The 21764-nt window shown below is 35.8% G+C and overlaps 1 protein-coding gene across 1 annotated transcript in view; it reads left to right on the forward strand.

Moving 5' to 3' along the window:
- The first annotated feature begins 224 nt into the window (after window positions 1-224).
- Window positions 225-21764, forward strand: part of zgc:172282 (leucine-rich repeat and fibronectin type III domain-containing protein 1-like protein) — a 149982-nt gene continuing 128442 nt past the window's right edge. Inside the window, exon 1 of the mRNA XM_052576684.1 lies at window positions 225-799. The gene's annotated coding sequence lies outside the window, so the exon portion shown is untranslated. The remainder of the gene's footprint in view (window positions 800-21764) is intronic.

The following is a 21764-nucleotide window of genomic DNA, read 5'->3' on the forward strand; positions in this document are numbered from 1 at the left end:
TCAGCTTATCTTCTATTTTTATTTATTTATTTTTTCCGTCCGATTACACGAACCCACTCACGTGCCGGGCGCTCATTACATATTTGCCCCTGTTGTGTTCCGTTAGTTTCGCCTGACTTGAGTTCTCCTCTCATACTCTCGAACGATGTATCCGTTTTACCTTAAAGTCACAAGTTTCTGCCATCCGCGCTGACAGAACGCCTGTTTACGTGCATGTAGAGAAGCAACGCTTCAGGCGGAGGCATGCATGCTTATTGGCAGCAGTGAAGATCTACCCCTATAACGCCCACTCTTCAGCGTGCTCCAAGACGAGCAGACGCTTCGTGCGTATTTGTCTTCTAACTCACCCATCTATCAGGATGATATTGCAAGAGGCTTCCTTTTTGAGGATCTACACCTCTGACGGATTAGATTGTCATGTATTTCAGCAGCACACGGATATGTATTCTTTATTGAAAGGTGAAACTGAAAAGCCACGGAAACTAGATATCTGATTCGCCGTACCTGGGAAGAAGGATCGAGCACAAGAATGGGAACTATTAGTGCGCGAAAGCAAAAGTAGAGGAAACGATTGCGGTCCTTGAAGAAAATGAAAGCGTGTTTTTTTTTTTTTTTTCTTCTTTTTTTTTTCTTCTTTTTTTTTGGTGCACATTGTGAAGAACATTGAGCTACTGTGCAACCATACCGAACCTGTCTGATCTTTTCCCCGGCTTTAATTAGCGCTATCCCACCCCGTCCTCCTTAAACGACCACCGGCTTTCACTTTTCACCGGAGGAGAAGGAGCATCGGTGTGGAAAGGTAACCTTTTCTTAATATACTCACTTTCTGCGATTAATTGACAGCGCAGCGCAAACTATTTTTCTCTTCTTGATTTCCAGCGCGTTTTTGCGCATCTTTTGGGTTGAGTTTGGATTCTGATGAATACAAAACGTTTTTTATGAATTATCAGTATAATGTTCGTCCAGATGCAAGGATCTCGAGGTGTTTCTCTGCACGGATGCTGAGTAATGGTCAGCAATGCACCAGAGCCACGATTCTCCCCATTGTGAATTTGATAGCTCACTTTCTCCTCTTTATTTGCATATATGATTACTTGAATTTTAGGTCTTGCAAAATTGTGATGTAACTGAGCAAAATAATGTTTAGACAAACTGTATACTATATAAACATTCTTTTAACGTTAGGGTTAGGGTTGTGGGTTAGTTCTGCCTGACAAGATATTTTACCCATGGTGGCAGCACACCCTGATAGTTTTTTTCTGCATCACAAGATGTTCTGCCTACATTTATGCTGCGATAGTACTGGGGTTTTCTGCTTGTGATTTTAAAGAGAAATACTGGTTTTAAGTGCACCAGACCTCTTGATATAATCTAGCAGCAAAGATATGCCCAAAACATAGATAAAAAAAAAAAAAATGTATGTAGACTGTATTCTGAGTTAGTGGCAGGTCATCAAAAGCATGCTATTTGTTTTTAATCCTCATTTGGATTTCATTCACATGCAAAAATGTCCTGTGAGGATCTTCATGATGCCAAGTGAAATGTGTCATCACTGTTATCTTATATTCATTAGCAAACACTGTTTAATACCAGATCAGATGGTGCAGTTTTAATCTTTCTAGTATGTGTGCTTTAAATGGAACATAAACCCCACTTGGTCCACGCCTATGCATTGCATATTTGCCTGTTTATGACTGTCCAATGATTGGAGGAGTTTTGAATGTCAAGTTGCAAAGCTCATTATGTCTTATTCTTGTCCACAGGTAGGGGGCCATGGTGGGCCTGTAGATGAGTTCTTGTGCTGTATTACCTATAGCTTCTGCATCCTGAAAATTATTTGAGTCATGTCAGGTGCAGGTGGTTATTTCATAACTGGTCTTAATTTAATCCGTATGTGCTGTTATAGCAAACATATGTTTCTTTCCCTTTAATGCCCTTCAACATGATCACCATCTGAGTTGTGTTATTTCATTATATTGTTTCTTTATTGCCATATTGGGTTTGATAGGATATGCAAATTAAAAAAAAAAAATGCTTATTCTGACTTATCACAGGGTCTCTGCTGATCATAAAAGGCTTAGTTAGCCCTTCCACAAATGAAGGCCTTAAATGTCTTAAATCAGAACAGAAGGTCTCAAATTCATTAAGTCAGTCAAGTTTATATATGAAAAAGTAAAAAAAAAAAAAAAAAAAAATATATATATATATATATATATATATATATAATACTGATAGAGAGTAGAATTGCAATAATGGTCAAGTGTATAAAACACACACACACACACACACACACACACACACACACACAAACACACACACACACACACACACACACACACACACACACACATATATATATATATATATATATATATATATATATATATATATATATATATATATATATATATATATATATATTCAGTTTATTTATTTTATTTTATATATTCAGTATTCATTTATTTATTTATATTTAGTTTTAAAAAATCACATAGTCTTAAAACGATTTACATTTACCTGCAGAAACCCTGTTTTAGAATGTTGTAGAGTTGTAGAATGACCACATGCAGTCCCGTATTCTCCTCTATGGATAGATGATTGGTAATGCTACATCCAAATATAAAGCAGGATGAATGAAATGCAAATACACAGAGCTAGATTTGGGACCAGCACATTCCGTTATTACAGTTTGCACATGGCAGTGCCATTTGTTTAGGGAGTCACCGTTTAGCTGTGAGAACTGGGCTGGTTTTGCTGCATCTGTCACAGCGACCACAGTATGGCTATTTTCTCTCACCTGCTGCATAGTGATGCATTCCCTGTTGTGTGAAATGAAAAAGAGACTTTGAATTAGATTGATTTGAAAGGTTTCCCAGGTTTCTTTAGCATTTCAAAGCTCATACTGGTGTCAAATGAACAGTGAGAAAACACATGGTGGAAAAGGGCACGCTAAAAGCTTAAAATTGCACTGATTAGACTTCCACTCTCCTGTTGGAACCTCTATGAGCTCTAAGGGACCAAATGATCCTTTTAGAAAGGATGTGTTTTTAAGAGTCTTTTCCAGAAAATAAATAAATAAAAAAATAAAAAAATAAAAAGACACCTAACTTTCCTCTGAAAATGTTAATTCATTCATTCAGTCTTTTGTTTATTTACATTTTAATTTACTCACAGGACACTAATATCTGGAGTTAATCTAAATTGTGCAATTTCTTTTCAAAAACTATTTATTTATTTATGCATGTATGCATACGTTGATTGATTGATTGATTTGTGCAGCTAAATTAACTTATTTCAGGTAATCCTTATAAAGAATGTAAATAAAATAAAAGAAAATAAATTAACTGACCCAAACGTATTATTATTATTATTATATTATATAAAGCAAGATTATACATTAATATGTATAAAATTCTATATAAATCCAAAGTATTTGGTAAAATATTGTGTTGTGGTCATTATTATTATTATTATTATTATTATTATTATTATTATTATTATTATTATTATTATTGATGTTGTTGTTGCTGCTGTAATTAGAAAAAGAAAATCTCAAAAATATTTTTGTAAATAATTAAAATAATATACAAATGTAAAACAAAACAAAAAAAAAAAAAATAGATAAATAGCCTTAATTGCACATCAAGTGTAGGCTAATAGTTTCACATTAGTCAGCATTGTTGGTTGCATGGTTTCGTTGATCTTCACACAATGTAATTTAACCATCGTTTGTTGTATAATTCCATAAGAGCCTCTGTGTCTGAGTGGAATATTTCAGATGTTCCCCTTTTCCCTTCCTTTTCCCTTCCTCCTCCTCTGCCATCCATCACGAGCCGCACCGCTCACCATATATGCAAACGATGCCGTATTCCGATCGATCTCTCAATCCCAGTCATATTTTCCAGCATGTGGTAGAACCAGGGTGCACACTCCAATCTCCCGAGAGAGTGGGCTCACCATGAAGCAGAGTGGTGCTCAGGGAGGATTGGAATGGAAGTCGAGAGTGAGCTAGGGAAAGGAAGTGAGAGACCCTCTCTTTCTCTCTCCCAGGGGTGCAGAGTTCTGTATTAACGAGAGGCAGTGATGAGTGGGGTCTGCAATTACCCTCGGGCCTCCGTCACGCCACAGCTGCCGCAGCTTGCGGCTAATTGCGCCGATGTATTAGCCTGTGTGTTGCTCTTCTATTACCTATTACTCTTCCCACTCCCTCTCCTCGACGCTTAACACGGCCGGCGACCGCTCTAAATGAACTCTTGCCACTTTTGAGTTGATGCCCAACAACAGAGTTCGGCCAGCGGAGCTTAAACAGGCAGACGTGTAATTTTCCAGTTGATCTGGTCCGGAAGCCAATGCAGATACACATCGCGGACAGCGGGATGGAGGCGAGGGTGTAAAACGGCTGGGGAGTGAAGCAGAGGAAAGAATGGTGGAGGTCAGGCCTGTTCTTCCATTGTGTTGTGAAGCACATCAATATTCTACTTAAACATTTCACACCTCAGCAAAATCAATGGTTCTCTGCTAGACGTTAAAGCTTTTGAGCCCTAATGTGTTTATCTTTGGTATTTGCAACAACTCACTACAAATCCTATTCTTTGTCAGACTTGTTTTATTGTAAAAAAAAAAAAAAAAAAAAAGAAAAATTGAGTCAGCAGTAGGACTCTGCTTGATTTAATTGTCCCTTTACGTCGGATTGGATGCCAGCAGCACTTAAACTGCCAACTGTTACTTTCCCCCAGAAAGCTGGCAAAAAAGGTCAAAATCCATAATGAAGGTGCAGCAGGCAGCGCGATGAGAAATTTAACTTTTGTTACGGTATTCAATGAAGGTCAAAATAAATGAGGAGAAGCGGCGTCATTTCACAGACATCCCTATCCGGACCGGATTAGATTTCTCAGAGGACCCCTTGAGTTAGTCGAAAAACAGTAGGTAATTTGCTATTTTGTGTTTCTTGTGTAGGGGGGGAAACACAGACGCGTTTGATTTCGGAGGATTTAAGTCACAAAGTATGTCTGTGAAACACAAATTAACCTGACCTCCTCAGGGAAAACTAGTCCTGTCCAAAAAGGGCTTAAGAACTGGAGCTGTCACAGTATGCAGTTACCACGGCTCTCACTGGAGTACTCACATTTGGAATAATACAAGGATTTGGCAGCTACTTTTGTATAAAACCAGTTGTCACCAGGATCCACAATAAGTGTTTAGTGATGCCAACAAATCAGTCAGGTGAATAGAGAAAATTTTGTGGTGAATGAATTAATGAATGGATGAATGCTCATTCATTCATTCATTGTAACCAGCCAAGAAGCTTTTTAATTATAAAACATATGATCAAAGTTGTAATAATTTAAAAATATAATTGTAAATAATTCTATTATTTGTGTATGGATTGATAAATAAATAAATACATAAATAATTAAAGCTGTAATTGAAGCAGCACCAATTACCCTTTGGCTCCCTTTGCAGCCATTTGTAATAGTATGTTATGTACATACATTTTTTATTTCTTTATTAGCATACATTATGCATTTTAACAGTGGTATTAACCAGTCATTATTGCCTCATTGTTTTTATTTAATGCCTTTGAAGTAATTTTAAAGGCTATTGGTGTCTTGGGTCTGTTTTCATAACCACAAGAAATTATTATCTTAATAATTCTTTGTAAGTTATTGTTTGAAGTAACAAAATCATGGCTGATTTGCAGTTACCATGGCTACAAGAATGATTATTTTTGGTGTTATTTTTGTTAAACCATGGCTAATATTCGTAAGGGAACATTGAAAGTCTAGAATATTAGATGCATTGATGGAGAAATTAGTTTCAACATTAAAACACATTATTAACGTCAACAGCTAAAAACAGTTTCAAGGGAATGTGTCTGAAGTGATGCACGGGCTTCGTTTTTACCTTATTTACAACTTATTTTAATGAATATAAAAATATATATATATATATAAGGTGTGCATTCATCCTCAAATGCCATTGAGTTTAAATATTACAAAACATTCCAAAAAGTAGCAGAATTTACATATGATTTACAGTTTATTTGAATAAATATCAAAAATGTAAAAGGTGTGCATTATAGTTGGTAACTGGGATGTTGCCCCCTGGAAGCTGGTTCTCTATACAAACTGTGTACTCTGCGTATAAGGAGCGGCGGTGCTGTGAATACTGTGTATAATTATTACATTTGTCTTAATATAAATACAAACACATGCACGTATATATTTAAGAAAAATATGTTATGTTTATATATATATATATGTATATATATATATATATATATATATATATATATATATATATATATTTATATATATATATATATATATATATATATATATATATATATATATATATATATATATATATTTATATATATATATATATATATATATATATATATATATATATATATATATATATATATATATATAAAGCAAAATATAAGAAGATAAATATATAAATGTATATACATGTAAATATTTTCAAAATATATAATGTATGTGTTTTCATGAAATTTTCATTCTAAATAAAATATTTTTTTATATGATTACTTTTAATACAAATAATTGTTTATTTTGTCCCTGTATAATTGTTGTGCTGATATTTATTACTAACATTGTTATATATATATATATATATATATATATATATATATATATATATATATATATATATATATATATATATATATATATATATATATATATATATATAATTTATTTTAATTCTGAATAAAAATATGATTAAATATGACTAATTATCCAAATGATTGTTCAAGTAATATGTTAAATTTCCCTGTTTTTCTTTTTTTATATATATACTTGCGGAAACCATACCAACCAGTTTGCAAAAACAGACTGTTGTGATTTTATTCCTCACATTTTAGTTTTGTTTGCTCAATAATTCCTGATGTTTGCAGCATCTGTGGTTGAAAACAAATTGAAGAAAATGTTTTGTTCTCTGCTTCCTCAGAGGACGTGTGACAACCATTGAGCTTTAATGGACCATTTGTATCCCCTGTCATTTTCACATTGAGACCTAAATCATATAATTTCAGAAAGTGCTGGTTGGTCATTTCACTTGTTTATTTATTTAGAGTTTATTTGTGCTCAGGGAATGTTAATACAGAACTATAAAAACGTTTCCTTAGTGTGTAACACATTAAAAATGCATGTCGATAGTGTTACCATAAGCAGTTTTAAATTTCAAATGTACTTTAAATAATAATTATGTGAAATAAGACCCAGAAAATGTAGTACTTGGCTTGCTCAGTTCAAAATCCCGTCTTGAGCATACAGTATCTTCAACATTGTTTCTGTTGGAATAATTAAGGTCTGCTTAAGTGCAATTTATGTATTTGCCCTGCACTCCAAAGACCTCTATTGATCTATGGTTACAGCCAGTCAAACCACAGCCAAAGCCTTTACTAATCCATTCTGGGGTTCCTGCAGAGAAACGGATCCAGCACGGTGGGAAACCATCACTTCCTATTTGGCCTTTCAAGGATGACCGATCCCTACAGTCTGTCTTATTCTTTCCTTGGCTCAGTGAAAATCACTTTATGACATGGTCCCGGCAAAATCGCATTCACCGCTGTCTGACCGGCGCTGGGTCTGGCATTAAGTCTGAGTGAACGCTCTGCTTTCTTCATTCGGGGGTGATCAGCAGTTAAATGCCCTCAGATAAAGATATTGATGTTGGCATGGGAAAATGGTGAAGACGAAGACCTAGCAGTTCTTTATTTAATGAAGGCACATATTCAGATTTGTGGCTTAGTCAAGCTCACTTTTGTGTTTTTATTGATATTAATGTTCAGAATTGAGTTGCGCAAATTGCAAATTGTATTTCAGTGTCACATCATGAAAGTTGATTTTCGGAAACCTACTTTACCAGACATTCTAGTTCTCACTAGTCAAAACCAAAGAAAACTTGTCTTCTCATATCTGTATCCTTAAGAAACCCAGACATAAAGTTGACTTCTCTAATTCTTCTTTTTATCTGCATTTCATAAGAGTAACGAATCATATGGTGCCTCTGGAACTGAGAGGCTTTAAGTGATTCACTGGCTTGAGATAGAAAGGATTTCAATCTATAGGGATTTTTTGTTCAAAGTGTCACAATCTTATCATTAAGTCTCTTTCCCCTTATCAGGCCATGGAAAAGTGTGAACTTTTTAAACTATATAATATGGCTTGTGAACTGAAGTTAAAGCATTTAAAACAGAATACTTTTTTCTTATTCCACAAAGCAGAGCCGGACCGTTTTTTAGAAACTGAATTTGAGTGCCTTGTTTTAGAATGATGTAGGCTATAATGCACGAGAATTAAGCGCGAGACGCTGGTAGACCTGAGATGAGAGCACAGCATTCAAGACGTCGGGTAGCGCATTTACATTGAAATACAATGGAAAAAAACAGCAGTGGAATAAAAAATGCATTCTGAGTAAATTAAGCTATTCAGAAGCTACTTAGCAAATACAGATGACAGAGTACTGAATAAAAGAAAATGGCATAGCCACCAAATAAAAAAAATCTGACATCCAGAAAATAAAAATGTGAGTAGTTTTAGGCAGTGGTTTTACCAGAAATATAGACAAATGATACCAGAAATACATAACTGTGTCTGCTTTACAATGAAACACAAGCTCATTGCGACCGATTTTACTGACATAATACATTCATTGCGACCGATTTAACAGATGCATTATTTTAAGTTAGAACAACTTGAACCACAACAAACAATAAGAATAAAGTGAAATAATTAAACTACGATTGTCTAGCCCTCTATTTAACATAAAATATATATATATATATATATATATATATATATATTAACCATTATATTCATAATTAAAATTTGTTTTCACACTCATCTTGGATGACTATCTATCTTTTGTTTCCATGTTGCTTTGTCTGAGTGTCAGTAATTGAGCATTTATGGTGCATTTCATATGTACTTGCAAGTTCCCAGTAGGAACTGGAAATGGAATGCCCTCCCAAGTCATAGTTCTGTTGAGATTATCTGTTCAAAATACCACTTTTGATGTTTTTAATCGACTGGTTTTGCTAACAATAGGTGCATCAATCCTGGTTTTCTGGCTTCTCTATTGGAACACAGTCTACTTGGGTGTGACGTCATTTCCAGAACCGATTTCTGAGGTAAATCAGTTTCAGATGCAGCCTTAGTAATCCTGAAGACCTTGATTAGCTGGTTCGGGTACATATGTTAATTTTTTTTTATTTTGTATTATTCAAGTTAAACTCTGAATGAATATGACCCTCCATGAACTCATGTAGTACACACATTCACTCAATTAACTAAGTATATTTTATCCAAAATGTTTAAGATATATGTTTTATGGTTCCCCTTAGTAATTTGTCAATGGACGCCTGTTTTTGCCTCAGAGTAAAATATATAAAATTATAATAAAATAAAATAAAATATGGCTTATGGCTTTTTCAGTGAATTTATAGCTCATTGCATGACTTCATATAATTGTCCATTGGCATTTATTTGCATACAAAATGCGAGGTTCATGCATATTTTTTTCTGCATTCCAAAATGAAGAGGTGCATTCCCCTTTACTCTGTTATGCATTTCCCTTGCTAACTTCTCTCTGTCTCATTGACATTAGATGTACTGTATCATTGCTTACATAGCTCAAGTGGCCACGACTGGTGTAACCCTTGAAATTAGTTGAGTTGGAACACCCTAAGCCCTTGATTACACTGAAAACATACTTTTGTATGAAGAAGCATGCTGAATGCTCATCTGCACATTATGCTGTCTATATATTTGTGAGAATTACTTTAACAAACAGTGAAGAAGGATGTGGTGACCCGGTCATGTCTGAAATCCTAGCTTTGTAAACTGTGCATGCAGCAAATCTCCTTCTAAGAATACGGTCAATTCCGAAGTGTTTTATTCAAACAAAATGATCTTGGGAGACTTTTTTTCTATCTTCTGTAATTTGTGCACTGTATTTATTTATTTATTTTTCCTGTTCTTATGCAATGACTCAGATCACTGGTGCCACTGGTGTTGAGTCTTGGATTTTGTTTATCAATTTGTGCCGCAGTGATTTATTTTTAAAACTAATTGAATTACAGTAAGTCATTGTCAAGTCATGTAGTCACCGGCTCTCGAATCATAGTAATTTTGTTTATTAAGTCAAGCAAGTCAATACACTTTAAATTTGCGACTTGAGTTAATCATTGAGTAAGTATTTTTACAATTTGGATATATTATTTATTGAACAATGTTTTTAAAAGATGCAGTGATGCAATAGGTGCAGTGATGCAATAGATGATAAAATATTAACTTGAACTAAGTTTTAGGGTGTACTCACACTAGGCACGGTTGCCATGAACCGGGCCCGAGAACGATTGTCCCCCCTCTGGCCTGCACTCACATATAGGGTTTCAGCATTCGTGCCGGAGCACGCTTACGTCATTATGGTGCGACGGTTTCGGGATAAACAGGAAGAGCGGCGCTCTATGAACACAATGGAGTGCATCGCTCTGTTTTCTTTGTGGATAATTTTGTGTTGTTTGGTCCACAGCCTGTTGTTAAACAGATGTGTCGCCTTGGTGGCGCAAACATTTTCACGTAATTGTGCTGCTCGTATGAGGATGTTTGCAAGATACCAGCTGAAGTGCAGCAAGGACTTTGCAGTTTTTAGTTTTTTTATGTGTTTTGCACCTCTGCCGTAGACCAAAGCGACCCTTTCCCTGCCATGTTGGTTTTGGAGCGTCGCAAAACCGTGACGCAACGCGTCCTTTCCGTGCTCCGGCACGGTTAGCGCTCACACTGCATGCGAACCGCGCCCAAATCCAACTGAACCGTGCCCTGGCCCACCTCTTCCAAGCGGGCCAGGGCCGGCTAATCGAGCCGCGCCCGGGCACGATTCGGAGCACTCACACTAGTCAAACGAACCGCGCTTTGGTGGTCAAACGCACTCGGGCACGGTTCAAACTGGCAGTGTGAGTACACCCTTATTTTTTTACTCTGAGGCAGAAACGTGTTTTCATTGTTGGTGTACTCTGATGGAGGCAACATTTTCGCCTAGGGCGCCTCTTTGTCATGATGGGCAAAAGGGGGCCTTGGAAAGTGTATGGAAAACTTGTTTTGAAATTGGATTATTTTGCAGTTCCCTTTGGTGTTACTGGCTGCAAGGAAAATTCCCAGTTTGCTTTCACCTTTTTAAGTGGGTTTTTACAGTTGTCTCAGCTTCCTGTTGATATTTAGTGTTTTTTTTTTTTTTTTTTATTCATCCTTTCCCAGCTCATTGAGATGTGTGAGGAGCTGTCATACACAGTGCGATATTGTAAACCCAGAAAACACAGCATCCTGAAATGGATTTTATCTCCGCCGTGTTTTACAGGTTGGTGTGTAACTGCGGGGAGAAGTGTGTTTATCAGCATTGTCTCTTGACACAGTCGTCTCCGGCTGCACCTTCAGTGGTGATGGAGTCAATCATCCATGACCTTCGACTACACCTTCCTCTGTCTCTTTCTTTCTTTCGGTCTCCGGCATTATCTTTCTGTCTCTCTGTACAGCTCAGCTCAGCTTTGCTTCTTTCTATGCCATACAGTATAAATAGAAATGTTCTCAGTGACCATCTGCCTGTTCTCATCGGCGGGTGTGACGGGTCAGATTATGGGATCCGTGTAGACATCCGGCGGGACGGCTTTTACGTCTGTTCCAGTCCTTTTTCTAACCACGTGCATACAGATGTGCTGCTCTGGGCTACATATTAGGGCTCGTCTCTTGAGCTGTGGATTTACTGAAGGTGATACAGCTGGTGATTGCGGGGGATAGTGTTTGTATGTGTGTTTTGTGAGCATTTTGTGTATCCCACAATGGGTTCATGGAAGATTACTGAACTAATCTCTGCAAAACAATGACACATTCAAGAGTCTCGGCCTCAAGAGGGCTCGACCCCCTACCTGAGTGTGAACTGATGTGGCATATTTATTGCCTGATGTGCCAAAATCTACAAAGTGTTCATCTAATTTGTCAGACTATTTTTAAATATGCAAGAGGAATTAAAATAGCATCTGTTTGCCAGTAGATGTATGTGGGTCACTGACGAATAAGAGTATCTAAGAATGCAATATCTTAACATCTAGTTGAACATTTTCTAGAAATGTATCGTTTGTATTCATTTTGGTTTTACATTGTTTTACAAAAGTTTTAAACCGGGTGCTCCGGTTTCCTGCCACAGCCCAAAGCCATGCAGGAAAGGTTAACTGAACACTTTAAATTGTTCTTGACTTGTGTATGGATCGATTGTGTATGTATTAACTATATGGATTAACCATGAATATAGCTGTAGATGCTGGATTTTTTAAATAATTAAATAAACACAGAAAAATGAGGTACAAGTAATCCAAATGTATAGTCACATCACATGGCTTTGATGACCACACCATATGACTTTGATTTGGCGGGCAAAAGTTTTAAATGTAATTTTAAATAGCAGAGCAATTAATAATTATTTATTATTATTATTTTTATTATTATTATTATTATATAGTTCTGATTTTTATAATTATGATTTCAATACATTTTTTATCACCCTGATTCATTTATTTAATTATTTATTTTACTTTATGCCCCTCAATAATCATTGTAAATGTACAAATTCTATTTTAAATGCAGTTTTGAAATTTGTATATTTAGGGGAAACAATTAATGTCATCATGTCAGTCGTCCATATAGTCATTTCAAATTTAATTGCATTTTATATAGTTATTGTTACTGTTATGATCACAAATATGACTGTTTAGTAATAATGTCAATGTTTTTTAATGTTGGCAAATTGACTATTTAGACTATTTATATTAGCCCAAGTGAAAGCCCAAGGTCTAGCAACATGGATGTGCACTGAACATGAGGACTTATTTCATAAGAACAATAACCGAGCGGGAACAGGATTGAGAGAGGTAAAGAGAGATTCTGTCCCAGCTGCTCTTCAATCATATCCTGTCTGGCCTGGTTACTTAATGGCGATCATATGATTTAATGCTAGATTAAGCACATGCTCGACAGCTAAAATAACGCCCCCTCTTAGCTAAAAGTCACTCAGGGTTTATTGCCCTGAAACAGCTCTCAATCTGCCCCCACTGTTAAATTATCACAAAATCGTTCCACCAAAATACAGTCCAGAGTACCGCAGGAGATGCTTTTTACCCTTTAATGCTTTTGACCTTGGTTCTGTGAATGTAGTGTCACTTGTTCAGCCTGTGATGCACATTGGCCAGCATCTAGGAATTGTGGAATTTGAGAACTGCTTTTCTTTTTCTGGCCTCAGTTTTCACAGTTTCAAAGAAGAAGCCGTTTTAGAGTAGAGTAAAACGAATCCTACCCGCCTGCCCTTATGTAGCAGTGATTTGATTGCTACTATATGCAGAGCACACAATGTGTAATCGACCACAGTATCTAACACTAATGAGTCAACAAACATTATGCAATTCAAGTGCCTGAGTAATGTGCTTCTTTAGCTTTTCTGTAGCTAGTCTTTGTCTACATGTTAATCTATAGCCTATAGTCTAAAGAAGCATATTGCTTTTGCATATTGCATTTGTTGTCCTAATAAAGGGACAGTTCGTCCAAAAAGTGACAGTTCTGTCATGATTTACTTGAAGTTCCAAACCTGTAAGACATCTTTGGATCACAAGTTAAAATATTTTTGAAGTTTGAAGAACTGACATTTTCAAGGCGGTAAGAGCTTAGTTAAAATCCATGTGACATCAGTGGTTCAGCCTTAATTTGATGAAGCTTAAGTAAAAAAATACAATAATAATAAAAAAAAAATTCACATTATGACCCTATGGTAGGGTTGTGCAATGAATCGCATGCGATTGTCATTTGCATCTTGTCAGTAAAGTAGGTTTCGTGATATTAAATCACCAGCACCTGCTTTCAGATGGAACATAATTAAATACACAGAGCCATAGTTCACTGACAAGCTAGGCGATATCACGCTCACAATCGAAAGTCATTCATCTGCGATTATGAACGCGATATTGACAGTAAACAACAATTTTAACGATCTAAGTGCATTGTCTAAAGTGTAAGGCGCAGGTGCGCGTGTCCCAATCCGATTTTACTAATTTAACGATTGGAAAAACGGTCGGTGCATGGTCTATAAGGGTTTTCCCTGTTCTATTGATGCAATTTTTTTTTTTCTGCATAATATGTAATAAACCAATCAGATTCTCATCTCCCATTCCCTTTAAGAGCCAATTGCACTTGTGTCATGGCAGATTCGCTATTTACAAGGTGGAATTTGCAAGTGCAAATACTGAATGTGTCTCCAGAGAGGAAATGGAGCTGCTTGTGTGCAAGCAAATATGCAGCTTAATTCTGATACTGTACATGCAATGACTATCCATTATGATGTACGCATTTTTATAATAATATTTTACATTGTAATCCTTTAATTTTTAATATTTGGCATGTCTGTGTGCAGCTGCGCGTGAGCAGAATGTATGCGAGTTGTGGACCTGCCTAAAGGCTCATATTACTAACGCATTCTTTAAGTCACATTGTGAGATTTCTTTTTCTCTCTTGTATACTCTCTTGCCGGCAGCCATATCACCCTGGAGTGCAAGACCGGTTTCCCACTGAAGCTAAGCAGGGTTGAGTCAGCCTAGTCAGTACCTGGATGGGAGACCTCCTGAGAAAACTAGGTTGCTGCTGGAAGAGGTGCTAGTGAGGCCAGCAGGGGGTGCTCATCTTGTGGTCTGTGTGGGTCCTGGTGCCCCAGTATAGTGATGGGGACAATATACTGTCAACAAGCACTGTCTTTCGGATGAGACGTTAAACCGAGGTCCTGACTCTCTGTGGTCAGTAAAAATCCCAGGATGTCTTTTGAAAAGAGTAGAGGTGTGACCTCGGCATCCTGGCTAAATTCGCCCGTTGCCCTCTGACCATCATGGCCTCCTAACAATCCCCATATCCGCTGATTGGCTTCATCACTCTGTCTCCTCTCCACCAGTAAGCTGGTGTGTGGTTCTGGCGCAATATGGCTGCCGTCACATCATCCAGGAGGATGCTGCATACTGGCGGTGGATGAGGAGATACCTAGATATGTAAAGCGCTTTGAGGTCCTAGAAAAGCGCTATATAAATGTAATTAATTATACTTATTTATCAATGATACAGGCTCTCAGTTGGTCTTTTATTGGCTGCGCTGGCAGAGCAACTGTTGTTGAGATGAATGGAAATGTTAACAGCCAACTTCCTTCAGGTGTTATGGACCTTCTTCATCAGTAGAGGAAATAAAAGTGCACTCATCAAACCATTTCATTGGGCATTACTACATGTGATAACAGTAGATCAGTATCCTTGTAGAGTCTGACCAACTCTTCTGTTGCCAGTAATGTTAGTTGTCATAAAGCTATAATATAGCATACTGAAAGAAACAAATTTGTATGAGCTTCATAGCCCCATCATACAGTGCCTTGTCGAATATGTTCTGCTATTCAGACATGGCATTTACAAGCAGGGAAGTTACAGCTGTGTCACAATGATAGCGATAAGAACAGAGGCATAACATCAGGAGCTGAGATGAAGGGTGATGAATCTGTGCACGAATCTGCACACATCAAATTTGCACAAATCTGTGTCTGTGTGTGTGCTTACTGGTGCATTCACAGAGTTTTATTTCTGAGTTAGCAAACAACTGACATTAGGTATAATTTTCTAACTCCAAACATGCCTTTTGTTCAATTAACATCCAGATCTGTCAGGTTACATCTGCTGTGATGATCACATATCTAAAAAAGAAGTGTGTGTGTGTGTGTGTGTGTGTGTGTGTGGGTGGGTGGGTGGGGGTGCAAAGATTGGAATAACCTTCTTTTTTTTTTTTTTTTTTCTGAACGCAATCAGTGCCACAACGTTTATGTGGTGGAGAAGAAGTTTGAAGTAATGTGTAAAATATGTTAATGACTATAGGCCTGCAAATTCTGCCTTTATTTGCACTTTCCTTAAGTATAAGTGATTTGTTTCAATATAATAATGTAGCTAGTTTGTATCTGTACCATTATGCCATTTCCTGGTTGCCATTTTCTAGGAAACCACTCTAAATTGAATCATATAGCTTGATATGAGCACTTCAGATAGATCTCTGAGCAGATTTACTGTATGTACACTTTTTTCTTCTTCTTCTTTTTTTCACATTTGTGCAATGGAAAGCTTCTGTATTCTTAAAAATAAAGGTTGATTTAAAAAGTTGACACTGACTGTTCCATGAAGAACATTTCATTTACATGAAACCTTTTCAATGTACAAAAGGTTCTTAAAAAAAAAAAAAAAAAAAAAAAAAAAAAAAAAAGATTATAAAAATGTTCTTCACACAAAGAAAATATGATTCTTTAAAAAAAAAAATAATAATTATGATCACTGAAAGGCTCATAGGGGAATCAAAAATGATTATTCTATGGCATTACTGTAAAAACACAGTTGTACAACAAATTGCATGTGCCATTTTCTTTTGTTATGCAACTACCCAAGGTCATTACAACTTTTTATATCGCAATTCAGATTTTCTTGCAACTATTTGTGAGTTGCAATTCTCACTTTTTTTCCAGAAAATCAGAATTCATAGTTTATAACTCATCATTCTAAGCAAAAATCGCAAGACATAAAGTTGGAATTGTTAGATTAAAAAGTGTTGTTTATCCGGTATAGAAGTTTTTGAGCTCTGATCTTTGATTTTTGATTTTTTTAGTTTTCCTGAGTTTTATGTTGTCTAATTTTGTTTAGTTTCAACACAACAACTTACAAACTGACCTGGATAATCCCTTCAGTCAAGCTGTATTACCTGCCAAATGCATGCTTTAACCACCACACAATTGGCTGTTCCTCTAAAACCCTCCACCTCCCCAGCTCCATTGTATAGATCTGTTACGAGTTATTATATGTTATTTGAGTTGCAGCAGTATGTCTTAATACTCACAGCACTGCATCTATGTACGGGCAGTAGAAGGTTCCTGTTCTTGCTTTGCAGCAGCAGCGATAATCTACAACAGCAATGACTAAAAGCCACTGCAATTAAGCAGCAGAGCAGATCTATTCTGCCAAGACCAAATACATTAACATTTTCATATCCATTAGCATGATAAAATTTCTAGAGAGTTGTCATGATAGACCTACTTTCTTTCGAGTAGCTGCATATTCAAGGAAAATGGCACATTCAAAACGTTGTACAACATATATGAATTAAAAATCTGCTCAAATATCTATCTGAAGTGCTTACAGAGAGTGAAATGATTTCGCTTAGAGTAGAAAATGAAAATGCCATCAAGGAAATGGCATGATGATTGGGCTACAAACTAGCTGGATTATATATATATATATATATATATATATATATATATATATATATATATATATATATATATATATATATATATATATATATATATATATATATATAATCACTGTCACTTATGTAATGTGCAAATAAAATAATTTGCAGGCCTATATCCATTAACATATTTTGTGAATTACTTCATAGTCTTACTACATAACATAAATGATGTGGTGCTTATAGCATTTAGAAACAAATTGTTATTGCAAATTGCTGCAATTGGAACAATCAACTGTTACGAGAGGGCTGAAAAAAAGCAATTCCTTTATTATTATTATTATTATTATTATTATTATTATTATTGTTATTATTATTATTATTATTATTATTATTATTATTATTATTATTATTATTATTATTATTATTATTATTATTATTGTGGGAACGGACTTCCATACATATATCTGACTTCTCCTCAAATGTAAAATCCAAAAAATATATAATTTGTTCTCACATCTACATGTTTTCCAACACACTATAGGTTCATCTCTCTCGTTCTCTTCATTCATAGTCACCACAATTGGATGGATGATAATGAGTGGTTGCTTGGTAACTACAATTTGTGTGGCATCTCCCAAAGAACACCTCACAGTCATTAAGTAATTTATTCTGAGCACAAACAGTTTGGATTCCCTGTTCTCTCTACCCCCCACCCCCACCCCTCTCTCTCTCTCTCTCGCATATAGCTGGCAATAGCTCAGACGCTGCAGAGTGTGAGAGGCTGGTCATGTGAGTGTTTTGGCCACATGCTTGTGCATACAGTCACACGTTTGTGCTGGAGAATGATGGGGAGGCTTGAATTTAAAAAAGAACAATAATTAAGCAATATCATATGAGCGAGTTCTATTTACAGATTATTTTTCACTGTTCAATCTGTGTGGTATATATATATATATATATATATATATATATATATATATATATATATATATATATATATACACACACACATAAGAGTTCAGATGCAGAAGTCTCCAAGTATGTCTGACGTTTTTAAATATGAAATCAACAACTTATTTCAATACAACATAAATCTCTTCAACGTAAGCTCTAGTCCTATATACTGAATAAGTCACTTCATTGTGAGAAAACCAAACTGTGGTTCTGTTAGATCCCCTTCAGTTTTCAGCTGTTTTTTATTTGATGGATAAAAAATGTCCAGGGGAAAAACAATGTTTACTGCAGCTGAAGTGATAAAAATATATTTGTGTTATGAAACTATTGCTCACCTGTTCGATGCATCAGAACACTCTCTAAAGAAGAGGTTTTGCGTGTATGTGGACAATACAGTTTGTACACAGTCGGTACTCCTTCACAATTCCCTTTTAAGATGGATAGTTGGCATCAGTCCTCATATGTAGGAGGTGTTGAGTTTTCTAGCATCACTTCGCTACTACAATGTTGGTGTTACTGCCTCTACCACACATTGAGATCATGCGAAGGGTGTATGGTTTCAGAAACTTGCAATTTTGGGTAAGTTTTGATCAAATCATTTATTTGAAAGCATGATTAGCTTGCATTTGAGCTTCATCAGTGTGTTTCATTAAACATTTTGTTGTTGTTGCTGTTGTTGGAAGGATGTGCAGTTTAAATGGCACAACAATGACCAAATCCCATTGATGTGTCTGAGAAAATTTAAGTTGTATGGTGGAACATGCATAACAAAATAAAATAAAATAAATGTGTCCTAAGATTTTTTTTTTTTTTTTTTTTTTTTTTTAATTAATGGAAGTGTAATTTAAGTATCACTGAGATACTATTGTAGTTTACATTTACACAACTCTTCATTCTCACGTACTTCTTGAACTCCATCAGCCTGAAGAATCTTTCAGATACTGTTCTATCATTTGCTGTATCTCACGTGGGAGTCATAGCATCTTTCAGCGTTTGTCCCTTTCAAACTTTCCAGAGTTGCTAACCGTTTCAAGGCTGCATTCTCGCTATTGTTGTCAAGGTTGCATTTCAAAGGTTCCCGTGGGCCAACAGCCTTGAAGAGCTGTGGGTTTGGCTGTTTCCATTGGCTGATCAAAGGACCAGGGTTGTTGTGACAAGAGTGTCTGAACGCGACAGCTCCTGGATCACAAACCCTGAAGACCTGGATTCCCTCAATAATGCAGCCATCACAAGTTGCCACTTGTACTGGAAAGCCTGACACCATCTGATGTCTGAGTTCTTAGGAAGGGGCTGAGAAAGGCAAGCGTCACATCAGCAGTAACATCTCCTCCTGCTTTCTGCCGCTCATCATCACGTTTCCTCCATGGAAGCTGACTGTGGCCCATCGTACCTTTTGAAGCTTCCACATTGCTGTCTTTTTCACGATAAACAACCAGCGAACAGATTCCCACCCAAGGTGTGATGCTCCAAAAAGATTCTTGTTTTATTGTATTCATTATTAAACACACAGCATATTGTTTGTGAAGTTTTGACTATGACACAGTGGCATAGTATGTGGCAATCAGTAACTATAGTAATAGCAGCACTAACACATTACTGTAATATACTACAAAATAATAATAATAATAAAAAAAAAAATAACAAAAAAAGTCTGAATTGTGAGATATAAACTCACAATTGCAAGGGGGGAACATAATTGTGATATACAAATTTGCAATTACAGTTTTTTTCCACATTTTTATTCTATGGGATAAATAAATAAATAAATAAATAAATAAATAAATAAATAAATAAATAAATAAGAGAACTATTGCAAATGCAAGTTTTATTTTATTTTTTTATTCCATTTTTATTTTAATTTCATTATACTTTCATTATTAAGTTCGTTATAATTTCAGTAATTAAATCATATTCAAGGTGTAAGTAAAATGCCACATTTTATTACTTTTTCCATCATAGTTGCACCACATGAAATATATATATATATTTATATAAAAATGGTTTAAATATAAACATTTCCAAGAACTTGTACCTGTATGGCTTCCTCATCTCTGTCTTTTCTCGTGAAACAACCAACAAACAGATTCCCCCCTGATATGAGATGCTCCAAAAGATCCACTTTTTATCTTATTCATTATTAAACTCAGAAAATATATTGTTTGTGAAGTTTCAACTAAGTCAGACTGGTGTCAAAAGAGTTCAGCTTCCGTTGCATCAGAGTGTCTAACCTCTGAGGATTTTGCACTGGGAAACATTGACAGCTGCTCTGATTTTCGGGGTTGAGATGGTGAAATTACAGATGAGGAGGAAACAAGACTCCTTACTGCGAACAAAGAGGAACACATGGAGATTTGCCACTGCTTAGTACTTCCCAATTTCAAGGCACACATCATTGTGCATAATGCAGCGGAATATGCTCCCCGCAGTGGCCAACTGCTGAAGCACTGAAAGCAGGGGGTTTGCTTGGAGGAAAAGAGCCCCACTGACTTCATATCTGGTGTGTTATGTTGGGCTTACCAGATGAAAGATGGCTTCTGTAGAACAAGAGACAGAGAAGTGTGGAGCTGCCTGGACCAATGTAATTAATTACCGATCGAGACCCAAAAAAAAAAAAAAAAAAACACCAAGAAAAAGCATACATGCCTGTTTCAGTGTTTGAGTGCGTCAATATCCTAATGATGAGATTGCTTTCCCTTGAGAGAGGGCTGAGGTCTTGATTCACTGAGAAGCCAAATGAAAGGTACTAATTTGCTTGTGCAGTCAATCAGATTGTGTGTGCACTTTGTGGACATATTGCGGATGATTTAATATGAATAATTGCACAAATAATTACACAAATGATAAACACTTTTCAAAATTAAGCTTTGTGAATCAAATGTACACTTATAATTCTCATTATAGATGTGATTGTATATTTGAGATATATGTCTCCCTCTCTCTAATATATTTATATAGTATGTGTGTGTGTGTGTGTGTGTACATATACTGTATAGGGGTCTGTAAGGTTTTTTTTAAATACGGAAGTTCTAAGCGGCCATGCATTATATTTTTTTTTTCCTTTTTGTTTTCTCGTTATAACGACTTATTTTTCTCGTTATCTCGACATAACGAAGTTTGTTTTCTCGTTATAGCGACTTATTTTTCTCGTTATCTCGACATAACGAAAGTTTGTTTTCTCGTTATAACGACATGACAGTTTTACTGTTGCTATAGTAACAAACTCAACTTTGACAGGCATCTGATGGACAACCATGCAGGCGCTCTTACTGTAGCCTATATTTCAGCAAATTTAGCTTTGCCTAGGTAATAACGTCTACAATACTGTATATAAATAAAGGCTGATCGATCATTGATTTTTCCAGAGACAGTACAACGAACATTTTGTTTTTGTAATTAACATGTTTAAAGGCAACACACGAAATTAGAGCTGCTTGGATTAAACTCACTTTTCATTTTTACCTTTATTTGAAATAAAATTATATATAATTT

The sequence above is a fragment of the Carassius gibelio genome, chromosome B15, assembly GCF_023724105.1.
Source record: "Carassius gibelio isolate Cgi1373 ecotype wild population from Czech Republic chromosome B15, carGib1.2-hapl.c, whole genome shotgun sequence".
NCBI lineage: Eukaryota > Metazoa > Chordata > Actinopteri > Cypriniformes > Cyprinidae > Carassius > Carassius gibelio.